This window comes from Anas platyrhynchos, chromosome 2 (assembly GCF_047663525.1).
Source record: "Anas platyrhynchos isolate ZD024472 breed Pekin duck chromosome 2, IASCAAS_PekinDuck_T2T, whole genome shotgun sequence".
Lineage (NCBI taxonomy): Eukaryota > Metazoa > Chordata > Aves > Anseriformes > Anatidae > Anas > Anas platyrhynchos.
In genome coordinates, this window is record NC_092588.1 from 113,277,484 (window position 1) to 113,291,246 (window position 13,763).

The following is a 13,763-nucleotide window of genomic DNA, read 5'->3' on the forward strand; positions in this document are numbered from 1 at the left end:
CAGCTTCATGAAGTATTGGGGCAGTTTTATGAACGCCTTCTCAAAGAAATAACCTTGTAGCATTAAATAGCTGTTCAGAAGCATAGTACTTGATATAATGGTAAATAAAGTACCATTTTATACTTGAAATAGGTTTGTACATTGGCTGTTGACTCCTCATTCTCACCAAGTGATAGGGACTACTTCTGTTAGAGTGGTTTTAGAATAGCAAGTCAATCAGGAGGAATCATACATGGGCTAGTCTGCTGATGTTACTGACGTGTAGGAGTTTTAGTTCTGTCAAGCTGTGTCATGGTGGAATGACAGTAGCATTGTTTTTCTCAAGTAGCTTAGATAGAAAACCTTCTGTATCTGTGAAATTCTTTTAAATAATACTATGCTTTTTATCTCAGTCTCTTGATAGAAGTTTTGCCTCCACTATCACCTCACAGTGCTTGATTATTTCACCCTTTATTCTCCAAGAGCAGGAGTTTTCAATTAAAAGAGGGTAAATTCCCGAGTATAATCAGGAGAAGGCACTTGAATTTTGCAATTGTAGTGCTGGCTACTAGAATAAGGCCATAATCAATGGCAGCAGAAGTCATCTTATAGAGTTAAGAGGAAGTCACCTTTTTATAGGGCTTTTAGAGTTGTTCCCGTCTTCTTTCTCCTGCCTATTTTATTTAAATCACAAGAAAGTAAAAGCTATACCCTTCTTCCTCATTTTGCTCAGCCCTATTTTTCCCTAGAAGAAACAGGAATATAAGAAATTGAAGTGACATTTAAAATTCAAAATTTCTCTCATTCTTGACATGTCCTGACACGTCAGAATTTACTCATCTCCTTTGTTTTATGCTGCTCTTCTTAAAAAGAGAATTCTAACATTATTTATTTATTTATTTATTTTTAAGATTTAAGGTTAATTTTTAATTTTTTGTGTAATTGTTGCACTGCCTAGAACTGTTTTTTGTTTGTTTGTTTGTTTGTTTTGTTTTGTTTTGCTTTTCCACAGGACAAGTAAGAGGAAAGAGGCAACACTGTGAGGAAAGGAAAGAGGAAGGAGGCTGCAATATATATATATAGATTATTTCATTTTAACATAGCTACAGAATGGTTTTCTTTCCCTCCATTTTGAAGACTATGATTCAGAAGTTGACCTGGCACACAGGATATGTAGCACAGAAATTTCTAATGAATATCTTAAGAGACCAAAGCTATGCTATCACCTTTTGAATCTTGGAAGTTCCTATACTTTTTAGATATCTCCTTCGTATGCCAGTGCTGCTGGTACTTGTTACTTATATCAGGTACAGATTTTCTGTAATTATTTTAATAAGATCATAGGATTTCTTTTGAAAGCAAGGTTCATAGATAATTTGACAGATTATTTAATAAATCTTGAATTATTTCTCCAAACCTTAAAAAGTTCTGTTCAGAGGAGATGATTATCTTGTCAAAATTGTCGTAATCATGAAAGACATTGAAATATAATGATATCTATTTAACAAGAATGCAGCCCACACCATCTGTTCATGCTAAATTTTAAAACCTTGAACAGCGTTTTTCATTTTTTTCATAAATTGCTCATATCTGAGCAATATTTTATTAGGGGGATGACTAAGTGCATGGATTTCCATTCTTGCCAATCAGTGCTTGTTCAGGGCATCTTTCTGATATGTGATCCCAGTAACTTCATTATTAGAGACCACAGGCATTGCTTCCGTAAGACAGGAATGTGTAAAAAAAATAAAAAAATTCAATGTGTTTATGGTATAGGTGCCTTTATTACATGTTTTTCTGGAAATAAGTAAATGGTATAGCAGTAGGACTAGCTAGTCTTTGTCCAGGAGTTTCATATATGTCCAGTTGGTCAATGGAGATCTATATCCTGATATGAGAATCTTCAATTTACAATCATGTCAGAGAAATTGTCAACATACGAGATGGCCTTATCTTGATGAAGTGTTAACTTTATATGGCATTTGAATTTAATATTATTTATTTATGAAGTTTTACCTTCAGTAGATGGAAATATTTTTTTTTGGACAAAATTGTTGTGTTTGTTTTTAACGTGGTCATTTCTCATTATCAGCTTTGTCCAGCAAGTTGACTGCAGGGCAATATAACTTTCTTGCAGCACTTTCTTCACTGATCTTAGTCTTACTATTTTGTTGCATTCATTTCTTAAAACAAACATAGATCATAGGCCAGACAGGGGCAAGAAGAATGCAATCGTCATGAACAGCCCCTTTTTCATGGCTTCATTTTCATTGAATCATTTAGGTTTGAAAAGACCTTCAAGATCACCCAACCCAACCATCAGCCTGACACCACAAGTCCACGGTTAAACCACATCCCTAAGCACTACACCCACAAATTTCTTTAATACCTGCTTCCCAGGGCAATCTTTTCCAATGTCGAACCACTTTTTCCTCAAAGAAATTCTTCCTGATATCCAATCTAAACCGTCCCTGGTGCAACTTGAGGCCACTTCTTCGAGTCTTGTCACTTGTCACCTGAGAAAAGAGACAGACGCTCACCTTGCTGCAGCTTTCTGAGTTGTAGAGACTGATACAATCTCCTCCCCGTCTTCTTTTCTCTAGACTAAACAACCCCAGTTCCCTCAGCACCTCCTTGTATATCCTTTTTTTTTTTTTTTTTTTTCCAATCCCTCCACTAGCTAGATTGCTCTTCTATGAATTTGTTTCAGCAACTCAGGTCTTGGTTTCAGTGAGGAGCCCCAAACCAAACATAGCACTGGAGGTGTGGTCTCACCAGCACTGAGTACTGAAGAGCAATTGCTTCCCTAGTCCTGCTGACCACACAATTTCTGATGCGTGCAAGGACTGCGTCGGTCTTGGTTACCTGGGCACACCGCTGGCTCATTGAGCAGGTTGTCGACCAGCACCCCCAGATCCTTTTCTGCTGGCAATTTCCCAGCTGCTCTTCCCCAGGCCTGTACCACTGCATGGGGTTGTTATGACCCAAGTGCAGCACCCAGCACTTAGCCTTGTTGAATCCCATACAGCCAGACACAGCCCATTGATCCAGACTGTCCAGATCCTTCTGCAGAGCCTTTCTGCCCTCAGGCACATCAACACTCCTGCCCAACTTGGTGTCATCTGCGAACACGGCAACGGTGCACTCAATTTCCTCCTCAAGAGTGCCAATAAAGATGTCAAACAGAACTGGCCCCAGTGCTGAGCCCTGGGGAACATGACAGGCTGCCAACCAGATTCAACTCCATTCACAAAAGCCTTTTAGGCCCATCCATCCCGCCAGTTTTTCACATGGTGATCAGACCTGCCTTTTAATAACCCATGCAGTGGGTTTCTGAGTCTGATCACCTTGGTGTTCTGTATGTGCCGTGTAACGGCATTCAAGATTTTCTGCTCCGTGACCTTCCCTGGCACCAAGGTCAGACTGGTAGGCCTGTAGTTCCCTGGATCTTCCTTCCTGGTGATCTTGTAGATGGGCACCACATTCCAGTCAGCTGGAACCTCCCCAGTTAGCCAGGACTGCTGGTAAATTATTGAAAGTGGCCTGGAAAAAGCTTCCACCAAGGCACCTGACAGCTTCTTCAGCACCCTTGGGTGGATCCCAACCAGCACCATAAATTGCTGTGTATTCAAGTAGTGATTTTGCTGTAAAAAGAAATTACTATGAGTGAAAACCAGAAAAAAATGTGCTTTGGGATGACTTTTTAAACTGTATAAATAAGGATCATTTAAAAATGTTTGGCTCCGTCAGGTCCAGGCTAACTAGTCTTTTTCAGGGATGTTCTCTCATGGGCATCGATACAATGGACAGAAATTGAATAAAATTATTGAAGCAAAGAAAAAAAATTATATATTTTTTCTTTCAGTCCTTTTACTAGCACTCTTATTCTGGTTGCTTTGTCTGGGGTTAAATAATACTGCTATTCAGGTACTCCCTTTTAGTGGCATCTTTGTAACTGAACAGTGATGTCGGAAGAGTGCTCTTGTTCTGTCTTTTAGTTCTGGAAGCGTCTCCTACCACCCTTCATGGAAATCACTATCTGACCACTTCATCTTTTCTGTGAGGTTATAATGTATCTTGTTACAGTTCAGTAAATCATCTGCATTTGAGTACTTCTTTGTGAAGTGGAAGAGATTTTCATTTGGGAAGCAAATAGTTCAATTTTTGCCTACCTTACTCAGAAGATTTTAATTTCTTTTTCCCCAGAGAAAAAAAAAATAACTGCCAGCTCAAATTACCATTTAGTATGTAATGTAAAGGCAAGCAATTATCATTAGCATTTTTATAGAACTAGCCAATGCCTTCCCACTGGACAGATAATCACTGTAGGCTTACAGCTGGATACTGACAAATAAAATACTTCATCTTTCAAAACAAGGGAAGACTCTTCTATATTTCATCTGGTAATAAGGAAAAATTCCTCTGAGAAAAATGAATAAGCATCAGGCTCTAACAGACAATTCTCCAGTCACTGTGGAGAGTGAACTTTTGTTCTGTGACTTTTACCTTAAGTACATGTCAGAAAGTATACTTGAATTCTACTTAATTCACATTTTTTTTTCTTCCGATCTTCTTTCTAGAACCTGATTTTCACTAATTTCTGTATCATAACTGTCAAAAAATAGTTCATCCTTCATTTTTGAGCAACTAAGATATTTAAGAAATCATCTGAAAGTCAAGTACCCTGTGGAGATATGTATGAGGATTTCTCGAATTGTATTAGGCTGTATAGTAAATGTGCAAAGGCTAGATCAATGGTACTTGAACAGCAACAGAGGTCCATAACTTTCAATAATTCTATTGTAGGGCTATTGAACACTGATTTGCTCTCTTTACCAGCCTGTGCCCCAGCAACAGCATCATTCTGTGTCTGCAAGCAGATTTACTTTCCTGTTTCCAGTGAACTCTGCAGCCTGGTTAACCAGTAGTCACTATGTCTAAAATATCATTCATACATCCCTAAATAGTTCTGTCGCTAGGTTAGCAATGGCATCATTCTGAGTTTTATACAGAGATTTGCTGAGTTCACATCTGAATTTGTATTTGTATATTAAATCATATATGTATAGATACATAAATAATGTGTGTGTATATATGTATATACACACATACATACAACAAATATAATTACTGTGATAGTCCCCAGACGAGGTCCCCACTATCTTAATCAGTGATTATGCATTATGAGGAAAGATACTTAGAGCTCAAAGACAGATAGAGTCTGGGTAGCACAGATGTTTGATTTAGGATAGCTACTCTGCAATCCCTCTGAAGTCAAATTTCCTACTGGAGATTTCCTCCTCAGTAGACTGCTGCAAATACAGCTACCTGGAGCTCTTCTCAGAGAAGGGGAAGCAAAATCCCGAGATTTATAGTGTCCCTTTTACATCTTCAGCTCTAAGTATTCTACGCCACAAGGAGGTGCTTGTGCAGCAATTCCCCGCAGTCTTTTTCGAGAGTTTTATGAAGCTAAGTGAACCTGTTGGCACATCTGCTGTGAGAGTGTAGTTTTCTCAAGTAGTCTGGTAGCTGCAGAAAAACTTCTTACGCATCTTTCTTGCAATCTGAATCTTTTAAGTGTGCCTTTATTTCATTTAGTTACTAAGATAATCCATAATATTCCATTGCTCTAAGGGATGATTTTGTAACAGAGATGCTTGTTAGATTCTGAATACAATACTCACTTGTGGCTCATTGACATGTATAAGTATGCTCACTATAAAAGCACCTGCTGTTAATGGTTTGATTGTTTGTTTGTTTTTTTTACAATCTGGATGATTCTTATACAATTTCTAGCCTTAACTAGTACCTCTTATTTTCCAGTTGTTACTGAGCTTGCATCTCTTTTTATAGACCATCTTCTGTTGTTTTCAGTCTGTAATAGAATAACATCCTTGGGTAGGATGATGCATTTTATTAGGCATAAACAACTAAAGATTCCCCCAAGATTAAAACATGAATCTACTTTAAGACACGTTATGCTCATCATAAAAAGGAGGGGTTTCTTAAAATACTCATAAGCAGATAGATGGAAAGGGTAATGCCACTTCATTTCTTTATTTCTTCCCTCAGCTTTGAGAGGCTCCCTCTGTTTACAGACCCCACACAGGCCCTGGTGTAATAGGTACGGACAGGTTTTAATGAAATTTGAGAGCATCTCCAGAGATCACAGATAGGGAGGCCGTTCGCACAGTGCTGTTGCTTGGCAACCTTAAGCCATCACATTTGCAGGCTCAGAAATAAGGGATGGACCGCTCGCCTGGCAGCCCCGTGTGGCAGCCAGCCCCTCCCGGGGTGCTCCCTGAGAGCCCTGGGGTGGTGAGGCAGGCCTCACACACCTTGGCTTTTAATCTGGTTGCAAAGTAGGTTTTTAAATACAGCTTTGTGAATTTTGCCTATGCATTGACTGATTTAAAATGCAATGAAACTGCTTAAAAAGAAACCCAAGAAGTTAACCAGAGATACTGTAACAAGCAACGTGGAGATTTGGGAATCGGAATTGCTAGGCCAGGCTGTCCCGTGTCCTTTGGTCAAGGAGCTATACATTGAGCTTACAGTTTAGAGTTAAGGAAATCTGGTTTAAATTAGTCAGAAAATGAATGCAGCTAATCATAACTGCTGTAATACAATTCAAACAGCAATTAAACTGCAATTTAAATAGAGCGAGTATAGTATAATTTAAACAAATTTAGCATTTGGCAGGCCTAGTTCTCTCTTGTGGTACAGTGCCTTTGCTGCACTTTATTGTTTACAGCACAGAGAATCAAACTAATATTGACCAATTTATCCAAATAATTCATTTTTTTTTTCTCTCTCTCTTTTATTTTTTTAAGTCCCTTAAGCTGTATTTTCAACTTTGTGTTCAATTTATAATATTTTATGTGCTCTATCAAATTCCCATATAAATGAAATATTGTACATTCATCATTAAACCCTTGTGGAAGAATTTTTTAAGCTTAATAAAATATTTTCAATAGCAATTGTAAAGAAAATATTTAGTCAATGAAAGTATGATTTTGAATAGTCAAAGCTTAATAGTATTTCATTTTGTTCTCAGACATTTTACAAGCAATTCAAATTCCTAAGATGTGAATTATTATTTTTTGTTCATTTACTCGGTATTAAGAATAACATAGCTTTTAAAAAATTAATTAAAGTACAGTATGAAAATGTTATTTGTATGTCTTGTAATATACAGGATTTCCAGATGTGAGGTGGATATTGTAGCTGATTGTCACTTGAGATCCCATGGCATTCTTCATAGTATAGATGGTTAATTTTAACTTGACTAATTACTTTCTGTGTATTGAAATCCAAGACACACATTTTCATTGGATATGTTTGATATGATTTTTCATTTTTCATCCCAGATGGTTAGATGCTGTTTCAGCTTAGAGGCGTATGTATGCTTATGTTCTGTGTGCAAGGTTTATTTAGCTTGTGAAGGGCTAAATGGAGGCTTCTTTATACTCTGTGTATCTCATTGATCAGGCTCTGGATATCAGGAAAAGGTTTTTCACTGAGAGGGTGGTCAAATACTGGAACAGGCTCCCCAGGGAAATGGTCACAGCACCGAGTTTCTCAGAGTTCAAGAAGTGTTTGGGCAACACTCTCAGACATGTGGTCTGATTTTTATTTTTATTTTTTGGGTGGTCCTTTGAGGACCCAGGAGTTGGACTCAACAATCTGTGTGGGTCCCTTCCAACTCAGATATTCTGTGATTCTATGGAGTGTTTTCAGGATGGTGAGAAAAAGTGTAATATTGTTAGCACCGTTGTTGACTTTCTCTTTTTTTTTTGAAATTTGCATCCTGTGGTTTGTATTGGAAAAGAGTCAAGAATATTTTGGTATTTAGATTTTGCATTTGGATAGGGTACTGTGAGAATTTTGATAGGTATTTTCTATTTCTGATTAGTCTTCCTTTGAATTTTACTGTATCCTTCTGTTAGGTGGACGAATTTTTAAGCACAATGTTCTGTAGTTATATAGCCATAGGGTATTTTTCAGTACTTATCCTTCTGTCTTGTGAAATTAAACAGGACAGGTAGCCCTGAATGGCAAGTCTCAGTCACCTATGCAGTCCCTGGAATTCTTATCTTCCACTGTCTTGTCACTTTTGATCCTGTCCAGAAGTTCTGTGCCTGATACCAGATTGCAGAAAACTTCGCTTTTTTTTTTTTTTTTGGACCCAAAGCACTAGATGGTACAAGAATGCTCTGATTATTTCATTTTATAGAAAAAGCAAGCTTGTCCAGGCTTATAGGATCACCTTTTTCTGGCTTATCAGAATCCTCTTCTGCTTTGTGAATTTTGTACCAACTACACTTGCTCTAATTCCCTTTTCTTTGGTATAATTTGTGTCCCTACGTGTGTGTATAACCATAAATACAGTGTGTGTATTTTCTTTTTGTATGTGACTTGTGGTATTCTCGACTCTGAGTGTTAAGAAATTTTTAACTGTGAGAATTAAAATTTTATTTTAACTTTTGGATCTAAGCCGAGATTTTCTTTTTACAGCTGATGACTAGACTCCACAGGGCTGTTCAGTTAAAAATACTAGGTTTCATATAACCTCTGGTAAAATCAGAAAATTAAGTACTGATGTATAAAATCAGATGAGGATTTTTTCTTTAAATGAAATTAACTTACTGTATTTGGATGTATGTAGGAGTTTGTATAGCTTCGAAACTTTTGCTCAAATAAATTGTTACTGGAGCTTTGATGTGATTTAGGTCCACTTTTTTTTGCAGCTAGAGATATGTCTGGAATGTCCATGGTTATCTTAATCCAGATGTGCTGTTTTGTTTTACATATTTACACCTCTGCAATGACTAATTTGCTGTCAATGTTTTTGCTTCGCCTGTGAAGTGTTTCCTCCTTATTGAGGAAATAAGTGTAGTATTATCTGTAGTATTAGTCACCTACCCTCACAGGTTACTGTGATGCTTAATGTTTGCAAAATATTTAACAGTCCTTGGTTAAGGAGTAGTAAATATCATACAATGTTTTACTTACAGGGATTCAACCAACACCAAGAAAATATGATTAAATTATCAAAAATATTTTCTCAGATGGATTGCTAATACCAGGGACATGTATTTCTGGAGTCTGCAGCATTGATGGAAGTGTTCAAGCAGTAGTTACTACTGTTCTTGTTGTCATAACTGAATTGCATTACTGCCTGTAGACAGGGACCTCATTGTGGTAGGCTCAAGCAAACATACTCAAATGTCATTTCTTGCTCCAGAGAACAATCCAGCTTGTTGCCTGTCTTGAAATAAGCTCAATAAATTGCCTGACACTTCCAAATCGGAAATAATTTGGCACAAAGATGAACATCATATATACAACAGATCCTTGGACAGTGTTCAGTTCCACGCAAGCAGGAATGGGAATTTAACTAGTTGCTCCTGACTATTAATACAGAAGTATCTTCATTTCATTACAATGCTAACTTTGACAGTATTTCGAAAATTCTTGGTCTTCATATCATCTTAATGTGAGGCTGTTACCAGAAACTGAAAGAGTTTTGAAAGGTTTTGGTTGCCTATATTAAAGATGAGATACAGGTATGCATAGAAACCAGGTTCAGTGTGACTTTTTGCAAAGTCTTATTGTGAGCCCTTCAACAAAATCTCCCTTTCGTGTTGTATCTATTCACTTAACTCAGTCTCCTTGATGACAAACTTCCAGAGGTTGAAGTAGTCCATTACACTTCAATGTGTAAGTAAAATTTTAATTACCATGTACCAGGAAGAAATCAAATGTAGAAATTAGATTCCTTACTGGGAAGGAGTGGTCCTTCTTTTGTCTTCTAAATGACCTAGCACAAGACCAGAGTCAAAGGGCTTGACGCATTCTCTTCATTAATCGTCAGCACACTTCCTTGTTCTCCTTGACAATGTGGGACTCTGAGGCACATAAATTAGGCATAGGAGACATAGACCAGTAGGGCATTTCAGATATGGGTTGCCAGAGGGAAACTGTGAGTAAAAATACGACAAAGATACAACAAAAGCATGCTGGTCTTTATAATGAGACCAAGTGATATGACTGTCTGAGTACAAAGGAATGTAGCCTTTAACGACTTAAATCAAAGATGAAAACTATTTTAGAGATTTCAGTCATAACATACATGTGATGAAAAAAAAACAAAACATGTAAGGTTTTCCCTGGGTATCTGGTAATGGTTGGTTGATGTTTTCAGCTGTAAGTGTATACTTTTCAAGTTCCTCAACAGAGGGCCCATGCTCACGTACTAATCCCTGGCAATGATAAGCATATCTGGGCTTTATGAACATGGTGCTGCACAATTTCAGATGAGTCCATGATTCATGTAAATGTTCTCAAACAAGGTTACGTTTAAAAATAGCATTTGTGTGCATTGAGGTTAGGCTTTCAGTAGATTTCTACAGTAACTGACCCCCCACCCCTTCCCAGTTCAAACAGTGATTCAATCCAATATCTTCAATGATGAAATCCCCACATTTTAAATTATGAAGACTCTACTAGTTAAACATTTATAAAGTGTCCAGTGCTGTCACTTCTTTAAACTATTAAAATGTAATGTTTTTATATGAACATCATTATAAATTTATAACAAATGTAATTTGTGGTGATGCAGTGTTCTATGGGCTGTGAATTACTGTCCTAAATTTCACACAGCAGATGCTTTCTCTGGGATATAATGCCTAGTTGATGAGTTCATATGATGAGAAGAATATCTCATAATTTACATACCAGCTCTACTCTGCTTATACAGCTTGCTTTTTTAGTCCTTTCAGGAGGGATGTTAGGAGCAAAGAAGTTGTCTCACAATTCTCAGTCTTCTCAAAGGCAGATGATTATTTAAATCCTTTAATATCATTAAAAGTGTATCTCTTCCAGAGACAGGTCATAATCATTTAGAAATGGATCAACAGATACATGGCATTTTGCAATATTAAATAGCTCTGATGATTTAAAATTCATTTTTAGCAAATATGCTGGTGTACGTAATTACAAGAGAGCTGTTGTAGAGTATAACCCCAGTATACATTGAAAGGTCAGAATAATGCTTTTGAAAGTGCATAATATTGAGCTTATGGATAGAAATCTGATCTTTATGCTGTAAACCCATGGTATTTTTAATGAATAGACTTATTACATATTAGAATTCCATCAGAAGATTAATAATATCAAAACTTGCTCCTACCTGTGCTAAACAAAACATTTGTGTTTTTTAATGCAACAGCTCAGCATTTCCATGTAAGTGCCAGCTTGGGGCTTTCTACCTGTGCCCTTGGCAGAACTCTGAACTTCTGCCACAGTCTACACAAATCAGATTAACTTTTTTTCATTTTCTAACTCTAATCTTTTACAATAGAATAATTCCCACAGAAATGAGTATATTAATACATCTTCATTCAGCTACTTTTCTTCAAAGTACTACCACTATTTAAATATGGCAGGAGGTAATTTTTAGCATATGTGATAAAATAACAAGCTTGTATTAAGCATAAAAGGAATCATTGTTTATAAAGATCTGGGTACTCTTTGTCATTTTAAGCCATTAGTACAGTTTTTGTATTTGCAATATAAATGGAGATATATTCATGAAATGGCACACAGCATTTATTTTCAAAGTCCATAACTATAAGATGGCTAAGAGTAATTTGTGCCACATATATCAGTCGGATATGGGTGGCCCTGACTCTGCTAATGCAGCAATAATTCTTTTAGGTTGGTGAGGAAAATTCTTATTGCTGAAAAGCAAATTACAGCTGTCATTGAAAGACTTAAGAAATAATATGCCCGCAGGATTGCTTGAGTGGACTGTTGCTCCACTGAGGAGCTCTGATGACATCAGAGAAAGACACTCGTGCAATTTATTCATGTAATTGGAATTCCAAGATGTAATATATATTGCATTTTGAAGGTGATGTTATTTAATAATGAATGATTTTATAGACTCTTCCAGTCTCTCTATCATGTCCTTACTGCTTCACCATTATTAGTACCCTTTGCTCCCCATGACTTTTTATTCTACTTTTCCACCTCCACTCATGTTTTTTTATTCTTCTTTCGTCTCCTGAACCAGATGCTCCTGACCTGTCTTGAAGCTTACATTCTTTTTTTTTCTAGATAAAACTGTAAAGCTTTGTGGGAAGTGATGTTGAAATCTGGAGGAGTTAAGATCTACTCTCATCTTAATTTTGACCACTGCAGGTTTCAACAAGATTGTCTTCCCCTTCTTGCAGCTTCAGAGTTTAATTTTGCATAAATATTTATGATCTCCAGAGTACATAATTACATTAGCATACTGTTATGTGTGTGTGTGTGTGTGTGCACTTTTTAGGCTTATATACTTTTCTGTAATCCTCTAACATTTTCTCATTAAATGATAACTTTTCTACTTTTAGTATTTCCATTTACATAATAGCTAAAAGTTTCTAAAATTGATAGGGTTTGAAAAACCTTAATTTTCTGAATTCATTTGCAGAAATTCCAAAGGAAATATAGTTTCCTTGAAGGTACTAATTACTTGTTCCTGAATGTTGGGCCTACAAAAAGTTTCTCTGATTTAGCATCCCAAATCTTAAGCTACTTTGAGACCTAGCAAAAAATATTAATTTCTGTTAGAACAGTATTGAAACAAGAAACCAAAGAACTGACTGGGGAGCAGAAATTCTATAGAATTTGGTAGTCTGTAGAATGGTAATTAAGTTCTCTTTCAGTTGTACATTTCAAGAAGTTGAGATGTAGTGAAATCTGATGATGTGATATGAGACTAAACTATGTGGGAAACCTAACAGTCTTCCTAAAAACAAAGCTAACATTGCAAGCTAACCTTACATTTTTGTCTTTTGCTTATTCCCCTTTTAGCAAACTGTTTTGAATGGGTGATGAACCTAGTAATGATCTAATCAAGGTTTTGATCCACAAAGTTCAAATGTCTTTGAAAAGAGGCAAACCAAATTTCTCCATCTCTGCTAGAAAATTATAATCGAATCTCAATCTGCCAAGACTGTTTTATTCAACTCTTGCCTAATACCTTGTAGAATACTTCAGGAACTTTAAAAGTGATGAAACTTTTAGTTTGACTTGGATGAGAAAGTAGAATGCAAATGTAATAACTCATGACAGTGATTTAATGACTCTAGGACTTGTGGGAGTGAGGCAAGGTGCAGAGGACAGCGGCAAGATGTGGAGTGGAATGTGAAAGGAGCAGCGTTGACTATTGTTGAATGCATGCGTGTGAGGAGGTGAAATAATGTCAGTAGACTATTAGAGATGTGAAATATAAAGCAGTACCTCAGTACCACGGTAGTATCACAATTCTGAATGTGGGTAATTCTCAAACGATATGAAACACATCAGAGTTTGAGACTACTGAAATTACTGACTATAGGGTGATATGGATCTTGTGCTCTACTCTACACAGCCTGTCCCCAAAGTAGCGTTGCTGTGGTCCAGCTCCCCACCCAGGCTAAGGGATTCAACTTGCAACCTTTCTGTTCAGAGAGGAAGGAAAGAGACTAGGATGTATTCACTCTTTGTGCACTTTTCTGTTCCTCTCCTCTCTGATGGACAGGGATGCTCCCTCCACTCCTCAGTAAAGAAGATGGATCAGAGCTGGACTTCTGTGTTATAATGCCCATAGTAGAGTTTGTGCTCTAGTGAAGCTTTATGCATTTAGGAATTGTGGAGAGAGAGAAGGGGCACCAAAGCTGCCATGTGTTATAGTGTCATCATTGGATGAGGTCATCGTAGGGACATTTTCTAGGCACAGTCACGTTGTTAGT

General features: G+C 37.0%; 1 protein-coding gene across 4 annotated transcripts in view; it reads left to right on the forward strand.

Annotated features, from left to right (window-relative positions):
• ULK4 (unc-51 like kinase 4) overlaps positions 1 to 13,763 on the forward strand; it is a 231,653-nt gene that overhangs the window by 175,223 nt on the left and 42,667 nt on the right. The window lies entirely within an intron of this gene.